A 13,742-nucleotide genomic window follows, 5' to 3' on the forward strand; every position below is an offset into this window, starting at 1 on the left:
AATGGTAACTATGGATTTTCAGTACCAGCAGTAAAATTAGAACACAGCCAGAGAGAGAAAACAAAAACAAAAAAGCGTGAAAACGAGAGAGAGAGAGAGAGAGAGAGAGAGAGAGAGAGAGAGAGAGAGAGAGAGAGAGAGAGAGAGAGAGTGAGAAAGGAGAAATAGAACAAAAAAGAATTAAAATTGTACATACATCGAAATTTCCATTTTCCTTATTTCTTCATATTCTTCTGATAAGTCTGATTCCTCCTCGTGTTGTTTTTTTCCATTTTTATGTAATTTCTTTTTTGCTTCTTCTTTATGCCTTTTTTAAATATAAAATATTATATATATACAATTTTAATAAACTTTTTTTGAGTGATAGAGAATTGAATTATTTTGTTTTAATTTAGAGAGAACGAGAGAATAAAAATGCGGGAAAGCTAGAGAGAGAGAGAGCAAGAGAGAAAGAGAGAGAGAAAGAGAGAGAGAGAGAGAGAGAGAGAGAGAGGAGAGAGAGAGAGAGAGAGAGAGAGAGAGAGAGAGAGAGAGAGAGAGAGAGAGAGAGAGAGAGAGAGAGAGAGAGAGAGAGAGAGAGAGAGAGAGAGAGAGAGAGAGAGGAGAAATAGAATAAAAGGGAATTAAAATTACACATACTTAGAAATTTGCATTTTCTTTATTTCTTCATATTCTTTGTCTGAAAAGTCTGATTCTTCTTCGTATTGTTTTTTTTCCATCTTTGTATGATTTCTTTTTTTTCTCTTGTTTAATTCCTTTTTAATTATTAATTTAATATGTGCAATTTTTATACTTTTTTAATTTTAATTTTAATTTTTTATTATAATATATATAATAAAGTAAACGAGACTATTTTAAATTATGATCTCTTTTATTATATGTTTATTAATTGATTAAAATCAATTTTAACGTTGTTTAATTTTTATTTATTTACTTAGCAACGATTCAAATCAATATTAATCAATTGAAGATATCACCGAATGAGATCATGCATTTCTATCAATTTATCTCGAAGACGTAACTAATAACGATATATGTATTATATTACATATTATTACATAATATAACTAATTATTAATACAAGTTATATATTTATAAAACAAGTTTTATTACAACACATTAATTCCAGTAGCATGTAAATTTTATATTTCAATAAAAAGTTAAATTAGTGTTCAAAATTTGTACATTTATGAATCCAAATATATTATTAATTTGATTTTTAAGAAATTATTCATATGAATACTCTTTAATTTTTTGAGACAGCAGTTTTTTCTTCGAAAAGCCTATATATTTTTGACATTTTTAAAAATAAGTTTGAATTAAATTCTTATTGCAGTAAATGCAATTTAAAATAGGTAGTTATTAAATATGTATATATACATATTTATTAACTACCTATGTATATATACATGTTATTAATTTATAATGGATCAGGAGTATGTATTTTCTCATCATAATTTACGTGTCTTTTTTTATAAAAATATAATTGAATAATTTTTATTATGTACACATTAAAAAAAAATCTTGTTGAATTAATTTGAAATCTATAGATTCAATCAGATCTAAGTCTAAGAATTTATCCAGACAATCCTGCACATTTACTAATAACTCACTGAAAGTCTTTTTAATTTATTTGTAAAATTTGGTAAGTTTAACTAGAATCTGGTTAAACCTATCAGATTTTCAATTAATTTAATAAGAATATATATTTTTTTTAATTTTATAAATGGTGGAAAAGATGCATAATAAATAAATAATAAATAGAAATGTATAATATTACATGAGCGTAATAGTCTGTTGCATCAATATGGAATTTAAATGATAAGAATTTTATGAATATAGCGACTTTATACTAGATATTATTCATTAATTTTGCAGTAGCATATTATACTTGTGTTACGTTTTGTATTAGACTCAGAATTAAAATTCAATACATAATACATATTGCTATATTCATTTACAAAATATGCTCATTGATCCAACATTAATTTTAAGCTATATACTTATGCAAGTACATTAAATAGAGCAACCCTTTTCAGTTTTTTTTTATGCTGATAATCCACGCTCATTTTTAGCATTGATTGTCCAGTGAGCGGTTGCACATGGATACACTCATTTTATACATTTTGTGTATTATGGCTCTAAAATATTACTTGATAATCTTGAAATAAAAACAGATTTAAAGCTTCGATCTAAGTGTGACATCACATGGACTGTTATTTTCCGCGTGATATGTACCGCGTATCCAATCAGAGGCGTTTTGCATCTTCTGTTACGTCTCTGATTGGTTACGCTGTACGCATTACGTGAAAAATATCAGTCCATGGGACGTCAACTTGCGAGTATTGTGAAGGGTTTGCTAAATATTGAATCTTTTTTTACACTTAGCTCACTTCATATGACAAGAGAAACTTTCAACGTTATATATATAATTGAAGCATATTAAGTTTTAATATTTATCAAATACTATAAAATAACATACTTAGAAGAAATAACTGCCCGTTCTTATTTACGCCAGCAAGAAGTTTAACAAGTTATAATTGATAATTCTGTTAATTTTAATTGCGTGCTGCACATTTCTATTGAATATACGTGCTTCAGTGATTGTAACGCTGATAATTGAGTCTGCAAACAAAGCCGTAAGTATAATTTTTGTATAATTTTTATTGCTATTATTTATTATTATTATTTTGTAATATTTTTATTTGCCGCAATAAAATTATTATAATACATTATTCTATTATCTTGTTGTTATTTACAGATTAAAATCTTAAGATCCATAAACAACATTTTTCACATCTCTTAATATTTTCAATCTGAGAGACTTCAAATTTTAAAAATTAAGATTATTAATATTAAGGTAAGTTTATGTAATCATTATTTCTTTAAAAAATTTGACAGCATAATTTTTTAATTTCTATGTGACTCATATGATTTTATAATATAATTATTTGTATACATAATGTTTCTTTTTACATTTTTAAGATCTTTTTCTGAATTTTATGATAAATTTGACGTGATTTCTAATTTTCGTATTTGAACTCAATAATTAAAAATCTAAAATTCTATAAAAAATGATATAGAAGAAAGATACCAAATTTGAAATAGTTTCCTAAATTGAAAATTTATATTTTATATTCTTTTCTACATAAAATTAGCTGAAAACAAATGTTTTTAACAATTGTAACAAATTTTAATAATAGTAAGTTATTATTGATAATATTACCATCATTTTACATGTTTGTAGTTTTCTAAAACTATTTTTTTCTCTTTTGTATTTATTTTCTATATACAGATTCCAAATTGGGTTCCTATTTTGCTAGATCCTTTTTTTGTCATGTGTCACAAAAATATTAATTATTTAAAAAATTACAAAAAGTGTAAAAATTAATATATTATTAGATAGAAAATATGTTTCCTAATTTAAATTCATGTTTGCTAAGTTATTTTTCTAACTATATTATTTAAGAAATATAGTCCAAAAATAAAGCGGTGTTTCAAATTCGGTGCCTTTCCTCTACTAATTAAGAAGTCTTTGTAATCAACATAAAAAAAATAAATTAAAAGAATTAATTTATATAAATTATATAACTTATCTACATTATATAACTTAATGTTTTAGAAATATTTTTAAAATATTATAAAAATATTTAATAAAATGTTTTTAAAATGTTATTAAATGTTATGACGTAACGTTTACTAAATATTTAAAATATTTAAGAAACAAGAATTAAAATGTTTTTTAATGTTATTAACACATTTATTAAAAATTAAAAAATGTCAATTAATATAATTCATGAATATTATAATTTTAATCTATTCTTTATATATAATGCGTGTTTAAAAACTTCTTTACGATTTCTTTTATCTAAATATTTAACATTTTTTATCTAAATATCAACATAAAATACAAAAAAGTGTATTTAAATTTTAAATGAAAAATATTAATTAATGTTTTTTATTTTTAATAAATGTGACAATAACATATAAAGAACTATTTTGACTTATAAATGTAAAATGTTTTAAAAATATTTGAATAACAATTTATATCACAATGTTTAATGATATTTAAAAAACGTTTTAACATATTTAAACTATTTTAATATTTTCATTATATATTTATAATTTTTTTGTATTTTAAGAAAAGTTAAATTTTTAGGAAAAAAATCAGGAAAAAGTTTTCCAACATGCATTATAAAAAACCAAGATAAAATTTTCAATCAATATTTTTATATTTTGCCTTTATAATATTTCGTTCCTAAATTACATAAAAACATTAACTAATAATGTTTATAAAATCTATAAAATATTACAATTAAAAAAATGTTGATTATATGTTTCTCGCTTAGTAAATATCTTATCCATATTGTACAATTAATGTTGTATTATACTAATATTTAGTTTTCGAGAAAAAAAAATTAATTTAGAAAACTTAATATCAATATTTTCAATATTGAAAATTTTTTCTATGTTTAACAATTTTTACATAAAAATAATTTATTGTTATTATTATTAATATTATATTACTAATATTGTATTATTATTATTATTACTCATTATCATTGTTTCTTTTGTTTCAGGAAGACGTTCAAGAAGCTCTTAAGAAGATATTCATATAAAATTATAAAAATTATTTGTTATATATCAGTATTAATATTATAATTTGCGTTTAATTAAATAATATTTTTAAATGTTAATTTAAAGTTTACGTAAAAATTAAGTAAAATTAAATATTTAATAATTATATTTATATATATATAATTATTATTAAATAATTATACTATTATATTATAAAGTATTGTTACCATATGTTATATATTTTTTTAATATTTCAATATATTAATATTAGAATATTATATTTTATTGTATTAAATTTTAAAATTAATAAATTTATTATTGTAATAATGATGATTATAATGATGACAATGATGATAATAATGATGATGGAATAATGATAATAAATGATAAATGATTATATTAATGAAAATAATGACAACAATTGTGATAAAAATGATTAAATAATAATAATGATGATGTAATAATGATGATGATAATAATGATGATGACAATAATAATAATTATAGTTATTTATGACTAATTATTACTAATTTTTGTTATTTTATAAATAATAAATTATTTAATATAATTACGTATTACATATACAAAATTAAGTATTAATATAATTATTAATATAATTATTTTAATCAAATTAACATATAAACATTATATATAATAAACAAATACTTAAATAATTTCTATTTTATTGAGTTTTTATTAATATATATTTATATATTTAAAATAATATATTTTTTTCAATTTAAATAAGATATCTTTTAATTTAATTTGCAAAATGCCAAGATGTAAAGCAAATCGTACTTCCGAAGAAGAAAAAAAATTTAATCAACAACGTCTAGAAAGAAATAGAGAAAATCAGCGTCGTCGTCGTCAGATGTCAAAAAAATTAGCTACTAATGTCAATTTATTGAAAACAGTTAAACAAACAACTAAAAATATTTGCATCACTGGTACAATACATAATAATAATCGTATATTAGAACTGAATAATGAAATAATTAGAAAAAATTCTGCAAGTAGTTTACTATTAGATCAACGTACAGAATATCAATTTCATTTTAAATCACGGAGAAAGCAACAATTTTGTTTAAATGTTAACAGTACAACGCCAATTAATAAAGTAATTGAATATTACATTGGTTCTGTGAATACATCTTGTGTTCATTGTCACGCAAAACATTTTACAGCAGAAAAAATATTAAATAAAGGAAATTCATTTCAAGATTGTTGCAATCATGGTGCAATTTATTTGGACTCATTACCTCAACTTCCACAATTTCTTCATAATTTATTCAATGGTAGTCACGCAAAATCTAATAATTTTTTTCAACATATTCGAAGTTATAATAGTTCATTTTCATTCGCATCATTTAACGCTAATTTAGTAAATTTTCAAAATAGCCGATCAGGTCCATATTGTTTCAAAATACAAGGACAAATTTATTATCAAATAAATACATCATTATATGCTGCTCAAAATGAAAATCCAACATATGGTCAACTCTTTATTATAGATGCTAACGAAGCTGTAAATTATCGTCTTACTGATAATTCAGGTTTAGATTTTGAAATTGTACATAATCTTGAACATATAATGAGAGAATCAAATGTATTTGTTCAATCTTATCAAATGATGGGTGAAGAATTAGAGAATCAACGACGATTAGAAATAGAATCTGGAGAATTGGTGCCAGAATTACAATTATCATTTATATTAAAACCAGGTATGGATCGACGTCGATATAACATTCAAAGAACCAATGAAGTTGCTGCTGTTTTTCGTACAACTGTCGATGGAGAAATTCCAGAATCATATGTAACAATACGTAATAAAAATACTAAAACTTTGCAAAAGGTTAGTTCTATGGATCCAAATGTTGAACCATGGATATATCCATTATTTTATCCATATGGTACTCAAGGATGGCATCGTGACTTAACAAAGTTAAATAGTAATAAACGAATATCTAGAAGTCAATATATTAGATATCGCATAGCTATTCGTGACAAATTTAACGTTTTTTTATTAGGCCGTCGTCTATTTCAACAGTGGCTTGTAGACAATTATGTTAAAATAGAAAAAGACAGAATAAATTATTGTAAAGATCATCAAAAAGAATTACGCATTGAAACATATCAAGGTTTAAGAGATTATATACAAACTATGGCAAATAATTTAAATGGACGTGTTGGAAAAGTGATTATACTTCCATCCACATTTATAGGGTCACCACGTAATATGTTGCAAAATTATCAAGATGCAATGGCAATTGTTAGTAAATTTGGTAAACCAGATCTTTTTATTACTATGACTTGCAATCCTAAATGGCGTGAAATTGAAGAGAATCTCTTGCCTGGTCAACAAGCTTCTGATAGACCTGATATTTGTGCACGCGTTTTTAATATTAAAAAAGATTATTTAATTGATTTGATTGTAAAGCAAAAATTTTTTGGGGAAGTAGCAGCTTTTGTATATGTCATAGAATTTCAGAAACGCGGTTTACCACATGTTCATATGTTAATTACTTTAAAATACGATTACAAAATAACAACTTCCCAAATCGTTGACAAATATATTTCTGCTGAAATTCCTGACCCTCTTGAAAATCAAATATTACATGACATAGTTATGAGACATATGATTCATGGACCTTGTGGCGATTGGTGTTTGATAGATGGAAAATGTTCGAAACATTATCCTAAATCATATCTCGAAGAAACTAGAATGGATGAAGATGCTTATCCTTATTACCGTCGACAAAATAATGGTAAAAATTATGAACGTCCTGGTAGATATATAGTTGACAATCGTTATGTAGTTCCATATTGTCCCATTTTATCAATTATTTTTAATTGTCATATAAATGTTGAAGTAGTTTCAAGTATCAAATCGGTTAAATATCTATATAAGTATATCTACAAAGGACATGATGTTGTTGCTATAACAATTGAACCAACAACAAACAATATAATTATTGATCATGATGAAATACGTAATTTTATAGAGACTCGTTATGTTGGTCCTGTAGAAGCCATTTGGCGTATTCTCGAAAAAAAGTTACAAGAAAAAAGTCATGCTATAATACGTTTGCCAATCCATCTTCCTCATCAACAAAACATTATAATTGAAAATGAAGCTATTGAAGAAGCAATGACGTCTGCTTTGAATCAAGTTACAATGCTAATTGATTACTTTTCCTTAAATTTTCGTGACGAAGAAGCAAGACAATATTTATATGTAGAAATTCCACAATATTATACGTTTAAGAAAGAAAAAATTAATGGAAAAAGTATTTCACATTGGGTTAAACGTAAAAGTCATTATAATTGCATAGGACGAATGTATTCTGTTAGTCCAACACAAACAGAATTATTTCATTTACGATTATTATTACTTACTGTAAAGGGAGCTACAAGTTTTGATGATTTAAAAACTGTAAATGGAGAAGTACATCAATCATTTTCAGCGACATGTCTAGCTTTAGGTTTAATTGAAGATGATGATGAATGGAAACGAGCAATGAATGAAGCTGTTGGGTGGATGATGCCAAGACAACTTCGAAGATTATTTGTACGTATATTATTACATTGTCAACCGTTACATCCTGAGGAACTCTGGGAAAATTTTAAGGTAGCAATGTCAGAAGATTATGTTCGACAATTTGGTACATAAAATAAAATTAATGCGCGCGCGTAGCGCGCGCTTGTAATGTACTAGTCACTTAAAAAGAAAATGTATATAATTTTTTTCTTATTTGTTGTGTGAAAAACAAGGAAATTGAGAACGAATCCCGAACTTATGAACGGTAGTGTATCTTTATAATATATTTTTTTACTAATATGAATGTCTATAATAAATACAATATTAGTAAAAATGTATTTCAAAATTCTCTTAATTCCCAAATATATGTATTTTTCTTGTTTAGAATAATTTATATAATGTATACAATATCTCCCAAAAATCCTAGAAAGGTCTAATATGTGGAAAATGAAGCATTTTCGAAAAAAATTTCAGATAAAAGTTGTATGGTCTAGGGGACAAATAATAGTCAAATCAAATTTCTTTCAATATTTTGTTAAATATAGAATAAAAATAGAATAAAATAGATATAAATATCTAAAAAATATTTTAAAAACTTAATTTTTCATTAAATGTACCTTCTATGCAGAATAATTAGAAGAATCATAATATGTAATAAAAATCATTATATTCCATTTCAGAAAATGGCAATGATTTTTATATGACTTTAAAAAATTGCTTTGAAATGTGATTTTACTCTACTGTTTGTCCCTCTTCACACAAATACACATACGCCATCAAACTTTTGTCTAAAACAGTGTCCTTTCTGTAATGCTTTATTTTTTAGATATTTGGACGTTGCGGTACTTTTGGGATACATTGTATACATGGTAATATTGTAGGATACCTTATACTTGTTTATAAAATATCTATAATGTCATAATGCTCCTAGAGATAAGATTGCAAAACTTTGCTTATTTTCATGTTGACTTAAAAATGGACAATGTATACATATTTTTTATTTGTAGTATTATTCCAGAGGCGTTTATCGTGGGCTGGCTAGTTTTAAAAAAATACCAGAAACGAGATGTAAATCGTGTATTGGCTAGTTTTAAGAAAATGCCAGAGACGAGACGTAAATCGTATGCTGGCTAGTTTTAAGAAAATACCAGAGACGAGATGTAAATCGTGAGCTGGCTAATTTTTAGAAAATACCAGAGACGAGATGTAAATCGTGTACTGGCTAGTTTTAAGAAAATACCAGACGAGATGTAAATCGTGAGCTGGCTAATTTTTAAAAAATACCAGAGACAAGACGTAAATCGTATGCTGGCTAGTTTTAAGAAAATACCAGCGACGAGACGTAAATCGTGAGCTGGCTAATTTTTAGAAAATACCAGAGACGAGACGTAAATCGTATGCTGGCTAGTTTTAAGAAAATACCAGAGACGAGATGTAAATCGTGTACTGGCTAGTTTTAAGAAAATACCAGAGACGAGATGTAAATCGTGAGCTAGCTAATTTTTAGAAAATACCAGAGACGAGATGTAAATCGTGGGCTGGCTAGTTTTAAAAAATATCAGAGACAAGACGTTAATCGTGAGCTGGCTAGTTTTAAGAAAATACCAGACGAGATGTAAATCGTGACCTGGCTAATTTTTAAAAAATACCAGGGACGAGACGTAAATCGTGTACTGGCTAGTTTTAAGAAAATACCAGAGACGAGATGTAAATCGTGAGCTGGCTAATTTTTAGAAAATACTAGAAACGAGACATAAATCGTGGGCTAGTTTAAAAAAAATGTCAGAGGTGTTTATCGTGAATTGGTTAGTTTTAATTATTGCAGTTATATATATATTAATAAATAAATACACACACATTAAAAGAACCAATTGACATAGAAACAGACAACTCTGCAATAATTAAAAAGTAGTCAATTCACGATAAACGCCTCTGATATTAATATTATGAATAACAAATGTATACATTGTTCATTTTTAAGTCAACATGAAAATAAGCAAAGGTCTCCAATCTCATTTTTCAGAAATACATCTTATTTATTATACATAGTAATTATTCTGAAAGAAATACAATTTTTTTCATAAGTATCACAATGTATAATAAATATGATATATCTTAGTTTTGCTTGCAATAATATTTTACATAATCTATTTTTTTTTACAGACGAAAGTTTTTGAGCGCAGTGAATGCAATTGGTGCAAAGGTATCTGAAGGTAAAAATATTGATAATTGTAAATCAGAATTCACGAATGTGAATTCTGAAATCAGTATCTCAGAAAACAAATTCTTGGATACGACAAATAATGAAAGTATACAAAAAGAGGTCGACAATTGCGAAAATAACGATACACTTGTTATCGACAATACAGGTGTCGTGGACATTCCTGTCCAAGATAATATACCTGAAGGTCGTCGCATTGTCGATCTATCTTTTTTGTTTAAAGAGATGCACAGAACATTTGATAATTATGCGCGAGGAATCGACTGCCAATTTAAAGATTGGAGAGTCGACACAACCTATTCTCGTGGGTTATTGACGCAACTGATTTTCAAATGCAAAATGTGCCATTATACAGCTACCATCTGGTCAGAACTCATCACAAATCCAAAAGTATTAGATTTAAATACGGCTGCTGTGGCTGCAACTATAACAGCTGGAATTGACTATTCTACGCTGGAAGAGACATGTGCAGGCATGAATATTCATTGCATGTCTGAAGTGACTTACATTAAATATCGCAAAATTGTAAATGATAATTTTCAAAAAACTGCCGTGGAAAGTATGAAACAGGCAGGCAAGGTTGAAAAACAACTCGCTATAGAGAAAAACGAAACAATAAATGGTATTCCGCATATAACTGTTGTAGCGGATGGTAGCTGGATGAAGAGATCGTACGGCAAAGGTTTACTTTCTGGTGTTGGCACTATACTTGGTTACCGCACAGGGAATGTTCTCTTCATTGGTATTTGCAATAAGTTTTGCACAATATGTAACGTAGCAGAGCGAAACATGTGTGAACCAAAAGCTCATAAATGCTACAAAAATTTTGATCGCAACATAAGTTCCACACGTATGGAGAGCGATGCTATTGCAGAAGGTTTCAATTGTAGCCTTGAAATGCATGGATTGATATACAAGACACTTGTCGCCGATGGTGACAGTAATGTATATCAATATATTATAAATAATAATCCATATCGCGAACAGATGGTAATTGTACAAAAAGTAGAATGCACCAATCATCTGCTTCGTAATTTGTGTAAAAAATTACAAACCGTGGCTGCAACGACTCAGCCAAAAACGCAAAGAAAGCGTGGTTTTATTGAAATAAGAAAGGTCATAAAAAATAATATTTTAAAAATACGGAACGAGGTGACATTAGCAGCTTCTTTACGAAGAGAAGAACAGCAACCTCAACATTATAAGGCGAAGGAATTACGATTTGATATATTGAACATTCCTAGCCATATATTTGGTGAGCATAAACGATGTAAAGAACGTGGTCATAAATGCGAAGAAAACCGTGAAACGGAAAAAAATTATGTTCCGTTTCTGAAGTTGCATGGTCTCTATCCAAAAATAGAGGATGCTGTAAAGTATCTAAGTGTATACTCCGACAGCTTGCTATTGAATGTCACGAATAATCCTGCAGAATCGTTCCATTCTAACGTTTGCAAAGTGATAAACGGAAAGCGTGTATTTTATGGAGCACGAGGCTCTTATAACGCTAGAATAGCGGGAGCAGTTATGCAATATAATACCCAGCAAGTTCTTACAGAACTGCATCAAGGTATGGATAAAATTGTTCCTCCCGTTGTCGAGAATCTGGAAAAGCGACGGCAGATAAAAGTTGCAAAAATCCAAGAATCTCGAGAAATAGATGAAAGAAAAAAGATATTCAAGCGAGAATCAGGACCAGATTGTCATTATGGTCCGCAATCGCAAAAACCAGGTCTTCCAGATGATGTTTTTGAACATTTGCGGCAAAAACATCTAGAGAAGTTGTCCGAAAATGGAAAGAACTGAAAGCAAATTGAACGAGATACAGTAGAACAAAGTTAATCCGAGATATGGTTAGCACTGAGACGTGAAATGTTGACAGCGTCCAATTTTGGAATCGTATGCCGTATGAGACCGACAACTTCTTGCGCAATTACGGTAAAGAATATTTTGTATCCTACGTCTGTTAATACCGCAGCTATGAAATATGGCCGCGAACAAGAAAAAGTAGCGATAAAAGACTTAGCCGCAAAATTAAACAAAAATATAACACCTTGCGGATTATTCATTGATAATGAAAATCCATGCCTTGGTGCTTCTCCTGATGGTCTCATAGGTGAGGATTGTTTGATTGAAATTAAATGTCCTCTATCGGCTGAACATTTGACAGCAGAAGAAGCCGTGAAGACATTACCTCCTTTGAAGGGCATATTTGACAAAAAAAAACCCTAATGAAATGAATCGGAGTCACCGATTTTTTTATCAAATTCAGGGTTAATTGAACATTACGCAGCGAGAATATTGCATTTTCGCTGTATGGACACCAAAAAGCATAAAAATAGCATATGTTTATAGAGACAATGCTTTTTGAAATAATAAAATGTTGCCTGCCCTATTACTATTCTACTACGAATGCATGCTTCCCGAAATCTTGGATAGTCGCCATAATAGGCATATGCCCATTAGGAATCCAAGATATATTGTAGAAGCTAAAGAAGCAGTTAAGAAAAATATTATTCGAGCAAAAAGTAGTCGGCAAAATGAAAGAGAGAACGAAAATGTCATAAAAGAGAAAAGATGTAAATACGACATTTCATCCATAGAAGCATCAAGTACTGTTGATACGGTTACTCAAAATATAGAGCAAGATGATGATTGAGTGATTGTCAATTATATAAGCAAGAAGCAAAATATAACACAAACAGGTAGCAAGTCTCAAAAAATATCTAGATGAAGATATTCCTCTTATCTCCGACATAGAACAAAATGTCTTGCCTATAAATTAGACAATGTATCATTAGCACAATTTTTACGCGTTGTAAGAGAAAAACACTTCTTGAAACGCAAAATGTGTTATATATAGCTTTTCCCGACTTGATCGAAGCTAGTCAAAGCGACAAAAGCTTACAAATCATTAGAGGAAATTGTAGCGATCATTGGCGATGTATATTTTTCGATTTTCGTTAATAAACTTCACGTGTATGACAGCTTACCGGGCTGTACATACGATAAATTGGTTGCCGAAAAAAAAAATTATATACATCTTTGTTATCCGAATATAAGCCAAAGTGATATTGTATTTGAAAAGGTTCAAGCCCAACCTGATGGCACAAGTTGTGGAATTTATGCTGCAGCTTTTGCCACAACTATAGCATTAGGAGTGTTGTGAGCGTTTGCTCGTTTTGGGAATTCTTTCCCGTCGGTAGTTTGGATCGTTCTGCCTGAAGGGTTGGGACCCAAAGGGTGAAGGTTCGGCTCGGTGTATAAGAGAAAAAAAGACGCTTCTTACGTGCTTGTTCGTTGTCTTTATTTCTGTTTCTTGCGCTTACAATCAGCTGTGATGGTGTTAGGTATCACTCGCGATAAGGTGTATAGTACGCGACGCGGCTCGGACGTTGTTATGTT

The sequence above is a fragment of the Monomorium pharaonis genome, chromosome 1, assembly GCF_013373865.1.
Source record: "Monomorium pharaonis isolate MP-MQ-018 chromosome 1, ASM1337386v2, whole genome shotgun sequence".
NCBI lineage: Eukaryota > Metazoa > Arthropoda > Insecta > Hymenoptera > Formicidae > Monomorium > Monomorium pharaonis.